Raw genomic sequence first — 13,678 nt, 5'->3', positions numbered from 1 at the left:
CCCTTCGAACCGAGCTGACATTTTTAGGACCGAGTTGCGATAAGCTGCCATTTTTGGATCCTTGGCATCAAAGTATCCATTTATTTGGGATATTGCAAGGTTCGAGTCCCCGCGCACCTCTAGGCGTTGAATGCCCATGGATACTGCCATCCGGAGACCATGTAAAATGGCCTCATATTCGGCTGCATTGTTGGAGTCTGTGTACATTATCTGGAGTACGTATTGAACTGTGTCTCCTGTGGGGGACGTCAAAACAACGCCAGCCCCTAGATCGGCCAACATTTTGGAGTCGTCGAAGTGCATGACCCAGTTTGAATATGTGCCGTACTCTTTAGGGAGTTGGGCCTCCGTCCATTCTGTGATGAAGTCGGCCAAAACTTGCGACTTGATAGCTCACCGTGGCTTGTAAGTTATGTCGAACGGGAGGAGCTCAATGGCCCATTTTGCAATCCGGCCCGTCGCGTCGCGGTTGTTTATAATATCGTTAAGTGGCACTTCCGAGGCTACTGTTATGGAACACTCTTGAAAGTAGTGTCGCAGCTTCCGGGATGCCATAAATACCGCGTACGCAATCTTTTGATAATGCGGGTACCGTGACTTGCGCAGAGTAAGGACAGTGGACACGTAGTAGACCGGCTTTTGAAGGGGGGATTTGTGTCCGTCCATTTCTCGTTTGACGATGAGCACTGCGCTTACGACCTGATGGGTTGCTGCAATGTATAATAGCATTGGTTCGCCAATGTTTGGCGCGGCCAGGACTGGGTTTGTTACCAAGATGGCTTTTATTTCGTCGAGTCCGGCCGTGGCTGCATCTGTCCACTCGAAGTGTTCAGTGCGCCGAAGGAGGCGGTAAAGGGGTAGGGCCTTTTCTCCCAAGCGGGAGATAAAGCGGCTTAGAGCCGCCACGCATCCGGTTAATTTTTGTATTTGTTTGAGGTCCTTCGGGATATCCAATTGTGACAGAGCTCGGATCATGGCTGGATTTGCTTCAATTCCACTACCGGATACAATGAAGCCCAAGATCTTTCCGGCTGGAACGCCGAAAACGCATTTTCCGGGTTGATCTTGATGTCGTATGTTCGGAGGTTATCGAATGTTAGCCTCAAGTCGTCTACTAGAGATTCGACATGTCTTGTTTTAACGACCACATCATCTACATATGCCTCCACTGTTTTGCCGATCTGGTTTGCCAGACATGTCTGAATCATGCGCTGATATGTTGCGCTGGCGTTTTTGAGCCCGAAGGGCATTGTGTTGAAGCAGAATGGGCCGTATGGTGTGATGAATGCCGTTGCGGCTTGGTCTGACTCTGCCATCTTTATTTGATGGTAGCCGGAGTATGCGTCGAGGAAACACAACGAATCGTGTCCTGCGGTAGCGTCGATAATTTGATCGATGCGGGGGAGAGGGAAGGGATCCTTTGGGCAAGCCTTGTTAAGGTCTTTAAAATCAACGCACAGGCGCCAGGATTTGTCCTTCTTTGGTACCATCACCAGGTTTGCTAGCCAGTCCGGGTGTTTTATATCTTTGATGAATCCGGCCTCCAATAGCTTGGCTAGTTCCTCTCCCATGGCATGTCTCTTAGGTTCGGAAAAACGCCGAAGAGCCTGTTTAACTGGCTTGAATCCTTTTAGGATATTTAAGCTGTGTTCGGCCAGCCTGCGTGGGATTCCTGGCATGTCTGAAGGGTGCCAGGCGAAAATGTCCCAGTTCTCTCGTAGGAACTCTCATAGTGCAGCGTCTACATCAGGGTTTAACTGTGCCTCGATGGAAGCTGTTTTATTGGGGTCCGTTGGATGGACCCGGAATTTGACTATTTCGTCCGCCGGATTAAAGGAGGTGGACTTGGATCTTTTGTCGAGTATCACATCGTCCCTATTCACCGTGGAGCGCAGCGCAGTCAGTTCCTCAGCCGCTAGGGCTTCGGATAGCGCCTCGAGGGCCAGTGCGGCTGTCTTGTTTTCGGCGCGGAGTGCTATGTCCGGCTCACTAGCGAGAGTGATGATTCCGTTAGGCCCAGGAATCTTGAGCTTCATGTACCCGTAATGGGGTATTGCTTGGAAGATTGTAAACGCTTCCCGCCCTAGCAGAGCGTGATATCCGCTACTGAACGGGGCCACTTGGAACGTGACCTCTTCGGACCTGTAATTATCCGGCATGCCGAACACCACATCTAGTGTGATTTTTCCTGTACAGTGCGCTTCCCGACTGGGGATTATTCCTCTAAAGGTTGTGCTGCTTCGCTCAATGTGGTTCCAGTCTATTTCCATTTTTTGAAGGGTTTCCTCATAAATGAGGTTCAATCCGCTGCCGCCATCCATGATTACCTTGATAAGACAAAAGCTGTCCACTATTGGACTGAGGACCAATGCGGCTGGTGCTCGGGCTGTTCGGAATTTAGGTTCATCACTGGCGTTAAAATTAATAGCCGTGTCACTCCATGGGTTTATTGTTGCTACTTGGTAGACTTCGGCAAGGCTGCGGAGTGTTTTTTTTCGCATGTTATTTGATGCGAAAGTCTCGAAGACTGTCAATACCGTACTGGTGTCTCTGGGGTGGCTTTCTGTGGCTTCTGGAATTAGGAGATCTTCGCCAATTTTTGCCACTTGCCGGAGTATCCAACATGCTCTAAGGCTGTGGGTTGGTGTGGCGCCCTCTGCACTGTGAATTTTACAGGGTCCATTAAGCCATCCTTCCAGTACGGTTCCGTGCCCTGTAGAGGGCTTTTGCTTTTTGGTATTGAACCCGGGCGTCTGGCGATGATGCGCCCTTTTATTTTGGACTGGGTTTGTATTCAGGGCCGGATTGTCCCAAAATTTTATTTCGGTTTTCCAGGCGCTTTCCATCGCACAGTACTTTCGTACTATGGACGCCAAGTCAGTGAAGCGTGTAATATCACGGCGACTTATGGCATTAAGGATTCCCTTGTCCGTGCAATTATTGCAGAAGAATGAAATTGTGTCTTCCTCGCGGCAGTCCTTTATCCTGTTCATAACCAGGAGGAATCTGGCCCAGTAATGATGTACTGTGTCTTCGGGCTCTTGCCTAATTTGGGATAGATCGCTTATGTACAGGTGGGTGGGTGGAATCAAATCCGAAACCTCACCCAATTTGAGACCTAGGGGCCAAGGAGTTTCCGAACTCGGAAGTTTGGATTCTTGGATGATGTCCAATGAATCTAGCTCGTCGCCTGACTTTAAGTTCGGGTCTTGAGTGATGTCCTCCCTTTCGCGGGTATCCGTCTTGGAGGGATCGGGAATCCGGACGTAGCTAGTCCTTAAGATAGATGAAGGGTCGCCGCACTGTCCCTCTACCACGGTAACGTGATGGGTGACCTGGGGAGAGTTAATCTCTCTCAGATCGGGTTTAGGCCCAATTTGGTCGTAATCCATAGCGACTCCCAGGGCGGCGATGCGATCCAAGAGCTCGTTTAGGGAAGAGAGCTCCATTGGATCTAGCTGCTCAGCGAATTCCGAGCTGACGTGAAGATTGCTTTCGATGACCCGAGAGGTCATCATCGGCGCAGCAGCCGAACAGGCGGTCATAAGGAAACCACCTAGCCGGAGAGTTTGGCCGATAGCCAAAGCTCCCTTAGCAACGGTGTCGTCTTTAAAGACGGGATGAGGCATCCTTCCTGATGGCGACGGCACAGAGGAACTCTCAATGAAAGCACCAATGTCGGTGTCAAAACTGGCGGATCTCGGGTAGGGGGTCCCGAACTCTGCGTCTAGGCGGATGGTAACAGGAGGCAGGGGACACAACGTTTTACCCAGGTTCGGGCCCTCTTGATGGAGGTAAAACCTTACGTCCTGCTTGATTAATATTGATGATATGGGTAGTACAAGAGTAGATCTACCACGAGATCAGAGAGGCTAAACCCTAGAAGCTAGCCTATGGTATGATTGTTGTTCGTCCTACAGACTAAAACCCTCCGGTTTATATAGATACCGGAGAGGGCTAGGGTTACACAGAGTCGGTTACAATGGTAGGAGATCTACATATCCATATCGCCGAGCTTGCCTTCCACGCCAAGGAAAGTCCCTTCCGGACACGGGACGAAGTCTTCAATCTTGTATCTTCATAGTCCAGGAGTCCGACAGAAGGTATAGTCCGGCTATCCGGACACCCCCTAATCCAGGACTCCCTCAGTGAGCACAAATGACATGGCCTCCTCCCCCATTAATTATTTGCTCTGTTCCGGTGTTCGTGCCGATGAAACTTGATAGCTAGCTATATATGTGTCTTGAATCATCAGTATGCGTAACCAATATGTGTCTCCCATTTGAAAGCGTCATAGTTATAAATATGCATGCATTTGCATATTTATAACCTTGATTCTTTTGAATTGTCCAACGATATCCATGGATAGCCCGAGTATGTGTAGATTGGGTTCGTTTTCCCATATGATTTGCTTTGGATCCGACGCATAAATTTTGTCAGTGCCTCCCCTGTTGTTCTCCGGGTACACATCCTCTCTATTTATTGCAGAGACATGTATCAGGAGAACAGCGGGGAGGTGCTGCCGAAATTTTGCTTCGGATCCGGAGCATAGCATGGGAAAATAAACCCAATCTACACATAATCGGGTGGGATTAGGACCTATCATTACCTATTAGAGTGTAGGTTGCATGGACGTAATAAAATTGACAAAGTAGATCAACTGATTAATATATATATATATATGGTGAATTTTATATATAATTGTTGTGTGTCCAGTAGCTCTGAAAGTCAAGATGAGTGATCGTGCGTGGATGTATACCGGTCACACTGGTCAGAACAAATGGAGCGCTGAATGGTTCACAAAAAACAAGGGGTTTGTGCAAGCCGCATTTACAAATGGCCAGAGGAAAACCTGGTGCCCCTATTTCTGGTGCGGCAATTGGGAAAAGAGGACAGAGGCTGAAATGGTCAAACACCTGCAGAAGAGTGGTTTTACGCCCGATTATACGGTGTGGACATTTCATGGTGAGTCTGCCCAATGTGACCGAGCTGAGGTGGATAATCATCGCACCGACGAGCATGGTACTGGGATGGAAAACATGGTGCAAGACTATGATGATGCTCGGGATTCGGACGAGGAGATGGAGGAATCTGCAAAGGCCTTCAATGAAATGTTGGTGTCTTCAAAACGTCCGCTCCATGAGCACACTGAGCTTTGTCAGTTGGATGCCATCTCACAAGTAATGGCGTAGAATTGAAGCATCAATGGCTGAGGCATTCATCACTGAGGAGGTGGCAAACTTCGTGACAGCACACTACGAAGCCAAAAATCATCATTTGCATAATCCAAAGCCTCGGTACAATGCTGATGACCCTAAAAAGGGTGGATCCAACCTCAGCCTATTCAAAGGGAATCTCGCACCAGCCAATGTTTCAAATCCAGTATCTTTGGATAACGAAGAATGGCGGACCATTTCGTTGTATATCTTCAACAACCTGGTAGAAGTGCGGCCGTACATCGAGTATGTTCTCGGTACATTGTTTCGCAACTTCTATTTCCTTTGAACTACTCTTATTCCTGGATATTTCATACAGTCGATACGTCGCCATATTCTCGTATGGAGCGGTGATCCAAAAGGATTCCGTCGAAGAGTATGAGCTTCTCGCAAAGCAAGGAGGCGGCTATCCCGGTTTCATCTCTTGGTTCAAACAAACGGTAATTTCTATTAGACAATTTCATTTCATTCGCTAATTTGTGCGTAATGCAACAATCCTTTCATATTAAACTTGTAGGCTAATTCAGAGTCTATGGACGCCGAATTGAGACAAGTCGCTAATGGTTTTGACTATAAGGTTTGTTCATTTGACAAATACGACATCAACGGGTATCGCTTTCGTACCTATGGCAAAGAGCTATCTATGGCCGACCGAAAGTCTACAAATTATTGTGTATCTGCTATCGGCGAAGGAGGTACCGAGTATTATGGGAGAGTTGAAGCAATTTATGAACTTCTATTTTATGGTGAAAACCCACCGAATGTCGTAGTCTTCAAATGTTATTGGTTTCAGCCGAAGGAGACTAGAAGGACTCATGAACATATAGGGCTAGTTGAAATCAACCAAAGCACCCATTTAGATGTTCCTGATGTCTATATTACGGCTCAACAGGCGACCCAAGTATTCTATCTACCATGGGTCTGCCAAACTAATCCAAATCTGAAAGGTTGGGATGTCGTTTATGAAGTGCCGCCACGTGCTAGACTTTCTCCCCCAAAGGAAGAGGATTATGAACCTCACATTAACCCAGACACATATGAAGGAGAATTCTTCCAAGAGACACGTCTTTCCAAAAAGCATTTCAAGAACAGCTATACTTCACCCCAAAACATTGAAGTAGACAGCGACAGTGAATCCGACATCACCCCAGAGGAGGAACAAGAAGAGCCGGAATAAGAAGAGGTTACTACTGCGGATGACCTATCAATGCTTGACCAATTACGTCAAGGTGGCCTTGCACATGTTGATGCCATTGAACCCTATGAGCCCATCATTGATTATAGTGATGATGATGATTATGCATTTATTGATGATACTGATCGAGATTATTAGTAGTGTCAGGTATTCAATTTTTTTATGTTGTACTTGATGATGATACACTTAAGTGATATACATATTATTATTCATGTCGGTATTTTTTTATGTTGTAGCTAATTTCGTTTATTCTTTGTCATCGCAGGTGTTGAAAGATGGTGGGCGTTGGTCGGGAGCGCGCCGAGGCCCCTTCTTCGTCGGCGCGTGGTGTGAGGTCTTCCATTCCACACGCACCTCTCCGCCGAGCGTTGCTGGATAGTATGGCGACACCGCCGGGCCCTTCTTCCTCGACCGCGGTGCCCAGCAGGGGGCGAGGTAAGAAGAAGAGAGGAGGTGGAGCACGTGGTCACGGGAGAGGAGGTAGGGTGACTGCTACGGTGCCTTCCTCGCCGCCACCCCCAGCTGTTTCACCCGAGCATGTGACTGCTAGGGTGGACTCGTCAGAGGAGGAGGCTACACGGACTCCGGTCCATGAGCCTCCGGTCCACGGGTCTTCGGCCCACGAGCCACGGATCGACGGGCCTTTGGCCTACGAGAGTTCGGCCCATGAGACCCCCGAGCAGCACACGTCTGGATGGGGTACCTGGCCGGATCAGCCTGAAGAGCCGAGTGGCCATGCTGATGATGGCGGGGAGCCGACTGATATTGAGGAGGAGGGGGGCACCGTCTACCAGCGTGGTTGTACACGGCTCCCGTCCGTGCCGGCGACCCGCGAGCAGAGGTGGTTGATTTTCCCTGATGGGGAGAGGTAATTTCATTTAATATTTTTGTACCTTCTGCATTCATGTTTCTTCAAATAACTAATGTGTTGTCCTTGTCATGCTGCAGGGGTTGGGACCACCATCATAGTGTCCGCCGGCCCAACTCCATCCTTGTAGTTCTTTGTCGGCAAAACTTCCCGGGGTTTGTCACGTTGCCTGGTGAGGGTCGGCTTCCAGAGCTTGGATTGAGTTGGGAGCACTACTTTGCTGCCTCGGCCCCGCCGGGTGAGATTATCGACGGTGTCTTGTGCAAGACGAGGGCAGACGTGGTGATCAGAAAGTTCTGGGTAATTTCTCCTTTACACAATTAAAAATCTTCAAATAGCTAGTTATTAATTGTACTAATCAATATTGTCTCACTTGATTGCAGACATTCTACAGGTGTGAGGAGGGATACGAGGAGGAAGCAGCAAATGTTATCGATAACGTCTGCAAGCGCCTACTACAGAACTTACGGCACGAGGCCCGGGTACAGGCTGTTCAAGACTACTACGCCTTGCGTGGTATCAAGAAGACCAAGCCGGCGTGCCGCGAGAAGTTCTTGAGTAAGGAGCAGTACATGAAGGTAATTCTTAAGGCCTTGTACTTACTTCCTTCATTTAGTAATTCATAGTCGTAGCACTCAAGTTTCTATTTGCTAACTTAGGCCCCTCCGAGATGGTGTGCGGATCGGATGGATTGTTGGGAGGTGTTGGTAAATGAGTGGTGCTCAAATGAATGGCTAGCCCTCCACAACGATGCCAAGGACAAACGTGCCCAAATGGAAGGTGTGCCACACCATCAAGGCAGCTCCAACTTATTTCAGTTCGGGCGGAACTGGGTATGTGGTTTGCTTCATGATTCATGCAATTCATTCATCATGCTAGCTTTAGCCCTTTAATTACTAATTAACTTTGTTTCTCTCTTTCAGGCACGCTACAATAAGGCGGATAAGGTGCCAGAGGTGTATGACTTGTATGCCATGGCCCACACTAGCCCTTACAAGAAAGTCAAGGCATTCTCTGCGCCTGACCTCGATGATCCAAAGAACTTCACCAACATCTCCTCCCACGACAAGCTCGTGCAATATAGAGATCAGGGGAAGGCGAGGAAAGGGGAGGACTTTAACCCGAGCCAGGGTCCCATTGATACAGAGCTGCTGATGATATCTGGTGGCGGGAGGTCCCATGGCTCCATAGACATAGGAGATGGACTTATCCGTTGTCCTAGCACTCTCTCGGAGATCAAGGCGCGCCAGTCGAGCTCCGCTCTTGAGATAAGGCCTCGTGAACGGCCAGTCCAACTCGCCTTCAAGGTTAGTTATACGTACTCAGCTATCTTTCTCCATTACATTGTGTGCGCTTCCATCAATGATTACAAATGGTCATGTGAGTGGTGTTGCAGGCTGCTATACAGAGTGAGAGAGATAGAACGGAGAAACTTCTGGCGGAGGCGACAAAGAGGCTGCGGGAGTTGGAGGAGAGGACGACAAAGATGTTGGAGGAGGAGAGGGCACGGAATGACATGCAGGCAAGGGCCATGTACAAGCTCCTTGTGGTAAGTTTCTTCTGCAGATTAGCCTAAACATTCATGTAGTGTTTGTCTCATTACCAACTAGTATGACTGTGTTTGTCAAAACCAAATGTGCAGTCTGTGTGTGAGAAGTCCGGTCAGACCGCTCCGCCGATGCGAGTGATTGCTCCTGTGACCACGGTGAGTTTAATTTGAATGGACATTACTTGCTAGTCTTAACATTTGAGTGTCATCATGGTAACGAGACATTGGTAATGATCATTGGTGCAGCGTAACTCCAGACAAGCATCGCACGATCCTTCTCCAGCTACCGGCACGAGCCAGCCCGCTCCTACACCTCCATGATCACGGTAAGTTTCTCTAGTGTTTTGCTTAACAAATGCATAAAGACCTAGACTTAGCTTTATTTCCTCCAATATGCTTACCATAATGACCTAGAGTTAGCTTCTTTTCCTCCAAAATGACTTAATAAGCTTACTGACCTCCAAAACCATCCATTTTACCTAAGTTATCTCTAAAACGATTTGTACTTATCTTACTTATGTCAAAAATTGCATAATTAGCTTAGTTAGCTCATAAACGATCCATTTTACCTAAGTTAGCTCTAAAATGACCCATTTTACCTTAGTTAGCTTATAAATGATCCAGTTTATCCAAGTTAGCTCTAAAATGACCCATTTTACCTAGATTAGCTCCTAAATGATCTATTTTACCTACGTTAGCTTTAAAATGACCCATTTCACTTAGGTTAGCTCCAAAATGACCCATCACACCTAGATTAACTCCAAAATGACCCATCACACCTAGGTTAGCTTTAAAATGATGTTTTTTACTAAGTTAGCTCATAAACGATCCATTTCAACTAAGTTAGCTCATAAACGATCCATTTCACCTAAGTTAGCTAAAAACGATCCATTTCACCTAAATTAGCTCTTAAATGATCCATTTCACCTAAGTTAGCTCAAAAACAATCCATTTCACCTTAGTTAGCTCAAAAACGATCCATTTCACCTTAGTTAGGTCATAAACGACCCATTTCAACTAAGTTAGCTCATAAATGATCCATTTCACCTAAGTTAGCTCAAAAACGATCTATTTCACCTTAATTAGCTCAAAAACGATCCATTTCACCTTAGTTAGCTCATAAACGACCCATTTCAACTAAGTTAGCTCATAAATGATCCATTTCACCTAAGTTAGCTCAAAAACGATCCATTTCAACTTAGTTAGCTCAAAAACGATCCATTTCACCTTAGTTAGCTTATAAACGACCCATTTCAACTAAGTTAGCTCATAAATGATCCATTTCACCTTAGTTAGCTCATAAACGACCCATTTCAACTTAGTTAGTTCATATATGATCCATTTCACCTAAGTTAGCTCATAAATGACATATACTTCTTGTTCTAGTCTTCTTCTTGTTCTAGTCTTCTTCTTCTAGTCACCTATTTCTAACTTTCTTATTTGCCATTTTCCAGATTTCATTCACTTCATGGAAGCTAGCTTGCTATGATGGAGTGCTTGTTTTTTCTTTGCTGAAACTTTGCATTGTATCTAGCTTGCTATGATGGAACTTCCTATCTTGATGAAACTTTGCATTGTAATATGTATATGGATGGAACAATGTGTATGGATGGAACTTGATGGAACTTGCTTATGTATGAATGGATGAAACTTAATTATGTGTTGGATATGTGATATGTTTGCTGTTAAATAGCCCTGTGAAATATATCTATATATGTCATATATATTTGTTGTGTCAATTGTTGGATTCAAAAAAACAGAAAAAAGAGCCAATATGCAGGCTCTTTGCCGTCTGCCACCGACGGCAACGGGCTCTTTGCCATCAGCCGCAGACGGCAAAGAAGCCACATGGCAGCCAACTGTGCTTCCTGGGAGCTGACCCATTTGGTCAGTTTGCCTACAGTGGCAGACGGCAAAGAGTGAACAATTTTGCCGTCAGCAGCGGACGGCAAAGGCCTATCGTGTAGTGACGTCTAGCTGACATCATACGGCGGACGGCAAAGGCAGGACAAATTTTGCCGTCAGCGGTGGACGGCAAAGGCCTGTCGTTAGCCACCTAATGGACAAACAGCGCATTTTTTGCCATCTACTTTCTTTGCCGTCTGCTGCTGATGGCAAAGGACCCTTTGTCGTCACCCGCATAAAGCGAACGACAAAGTAGCTGTTTGCCGGACCTTACTTTGCCAGAGCCTGTAGCCGTCCGCGGCAGATGGCAAAGACCTTTGCCGTCCGCCGTTCAGGCCTTTGCCGTCCGCCGTGGCAGACGGCAAAGTAGCAGATTCCTGTAGTGATAGTCATGTCCTTATTGATGTTCATGACTTTCTCAGAAGGACATCACATTGTTTGTGCTGAAATTTTGTCTATTTTGGGCCTAGCCCAATAGCAGTTTCAGAAATTCCTAATAAATCCTAGAGGCCCACGCAGCCCATTTGTGCAAGGCAAGAGGTGGAACAAATGTTTAGTCCCACATTGTTAGTTTAGAGGGAGTTGGACCTCTTTATAAGGGAGGTTCTTTCCTCATATGTATGAGCATGAGAACAAGAGGGACATCCATACGCGCTCCTCCGCCGCCGCCCGCCTCGCCACACCTCGCCTCGCCTCGCCACAACGCGATGCGGGTTACGGGAATGAGCCGAGTCGATGTCTAAATTTTTGCCACGCACGACGGGTATACGAAAGGTCACGTGGGAGTTGAAACGTTTTTCTGTAGTGGACGCTGAATTCGAACGGCGCGCCTCTTCGGCCGCTGCCTGCACTAGTAGAAAACGGACCATTAGTACCGGTTTGTAAGGGCCTTTAGTGCCGGTTATGGAACCGGCACTAAAGTTTCGGCACTAAAGGCCCCGCCCTTTAGTACCGGTTCGGCACGAACCGGCGCTAAAGTGCCACCATGTGGCGTGAGCTCGCGCCCTGGTACGGGGGACCTTTAGTACCGGTTGGTGTTACCAACCGGTACTAAAGGTTTTTTCTGAAAAAAAATTTGAAAATTTTGGAAAAAAAAATTGATTTTTTTATTTTTAATTTTTCTGAATTATTTGATGATTTAGTCTCTAATCACCTCTCTTAACTGCCCAAGTGTGAATCACTCATTCCAAATCATCTAACTTCCCGACCGGTCACCCATCCCTCTCACTACTCCAGCCCAAGCACGCTTAACTTTCAGGTTCTATTCTCCTTCATTTCTGAGTCTGCACTTGTTGTTTTCCTGACAATTGTAAGATGTCAATCCTATTAACCCTCAGGAGTTTAGCTTGAGCATGAAGTCACACATTTCACCGTTTGAGTTTGAAACTATTATTCTAAAAAAACAGTAATTATTTAGTAACGCTAATATTTCTTGAATAAGTTTGACCATAGTTTGACCACAGTTTGACCATAGTTTGACCAGATTTGACCAAAATTCAAAAAATTGAAATAATTATTTAGTAACACTAATATTCTTGAATAATTATGTAGTAACACTAATATTTCTTGAATAAGTAGTTTGACCATAGTTTGACCATAGTTTAACCAGATTTGAACAAAATTCAAAAAAACTAAGATACTTATTTAGTAACACTAATATTATTGCGTAATTATTTAGTAACACTCTATATTTCTTGAATCATTTGTTTGACCGGTTTGACAAGATTTAACCAAAATTCAAAAAAAACATAAATTAGAGCATATCTTTTTTTCCTTTTACAATTTGTCATTTCAAAAATTGTCCTAAACCCTAAACCCGGGACTTAAAACATCGGAAACTCTATGCTAAACAGTAAAAACTAAGGGTTTAGACCATAAAACCTAACCCTAAACGCTGAAATCTAAACCCTAGCACTAAACGCTAAAAACGTCTAAAACGCCCAAAAACTCTATTTTCCCTTTGGAATTTTGCGATTTTAAAAAATTGTCAAAACGGAAAACTGGTAGTTTCAGCGGATCAATCATTTTGTTCTACAAATTTTGATATATTATATGTATTTTTCTGAATTAGGATGATTTAGTTATGATTTTTTCAAGTTTGAAAATTGCCCTATAGTCCCGATTTGTGTCTCCAACCGGTACTATAGGTCAGACCCCTTTAGTACCGGTTCATGGCACGAACCGGTACTAAAGGTTAGACCTTTAGTACCGGTTCGTGCCACGAACCGGTACTAAAGGTGATCGTGGGGCCCTGGCCTGACACCAGCCTGCCACCACCCCTTTAGTACCGGTTCGTGCCACGAACCGGTACTAAAGGTTCAACACGAACCGGCATTAATGCAAATTCGTTCGAACCGGCACTAATGGTACCGTTAGTACCGGCTCAAATACAAACCGGCACTAATGTGCTTCACGTTTGACCCTTTTTCTACTAGTGTTGTTCGCTTCGTCTCCCATTGTTGCTTCACCTCCCGCCGCAGCCTCTTCGCGTCCTTCTCCTGTGCCTATATAAGAGAGGTCGTTCCTTTACAGAGAGACACACCAGAAGATCCCCTTCCTCTCGCCACAAAGTTCCTGAGCACTGCGCTGCTGCTACGATCTTCCCCATCCCGGCTTGCGGCGTGCACCGCAGGTCGGGACAGTAGTGTTGGAAATATGCCCTAGAGGCAATAATAAATTAGTTATTATTATATTTCCTTGTTCATGATAATCGTTTATTATCCATGCTAGAATTGTATTGATAGGAAATTCAGATACATGTGTGGATACATAGACAACACCATGTCCCTAGTAAGCCTCTAGTTGACTAGCTCATTGATCAATAGATGGTTACGGTTTCCTGACCATGGACATTGGATGTCATTGATAACGGGATCACATCATTAGGAGAATGATGTGATGGACAAAGACCCAATCCTAAGCCTAGCACAAGATCATGTAGTTCG

The sequence above is a fragment of the Triticum dicoccoides genome, chromosome 2A (assembly GCF_002162155.2).
Source record: "Triticum dicoccoides isolate Atlit2015 ecotype Zavitan chromosome 2A, WEW_v2.0, whole genome shotgun sequence".
Taxonomy (NCBI): Eukaryota; Viridiplantae; Streptophyta; class Magnoliopsida; order Poales; family Poaceae; genus Triticum; species Triticum dicoccoides.
This window is presented reverse-complemented; position numbering follows the sequence as displayed.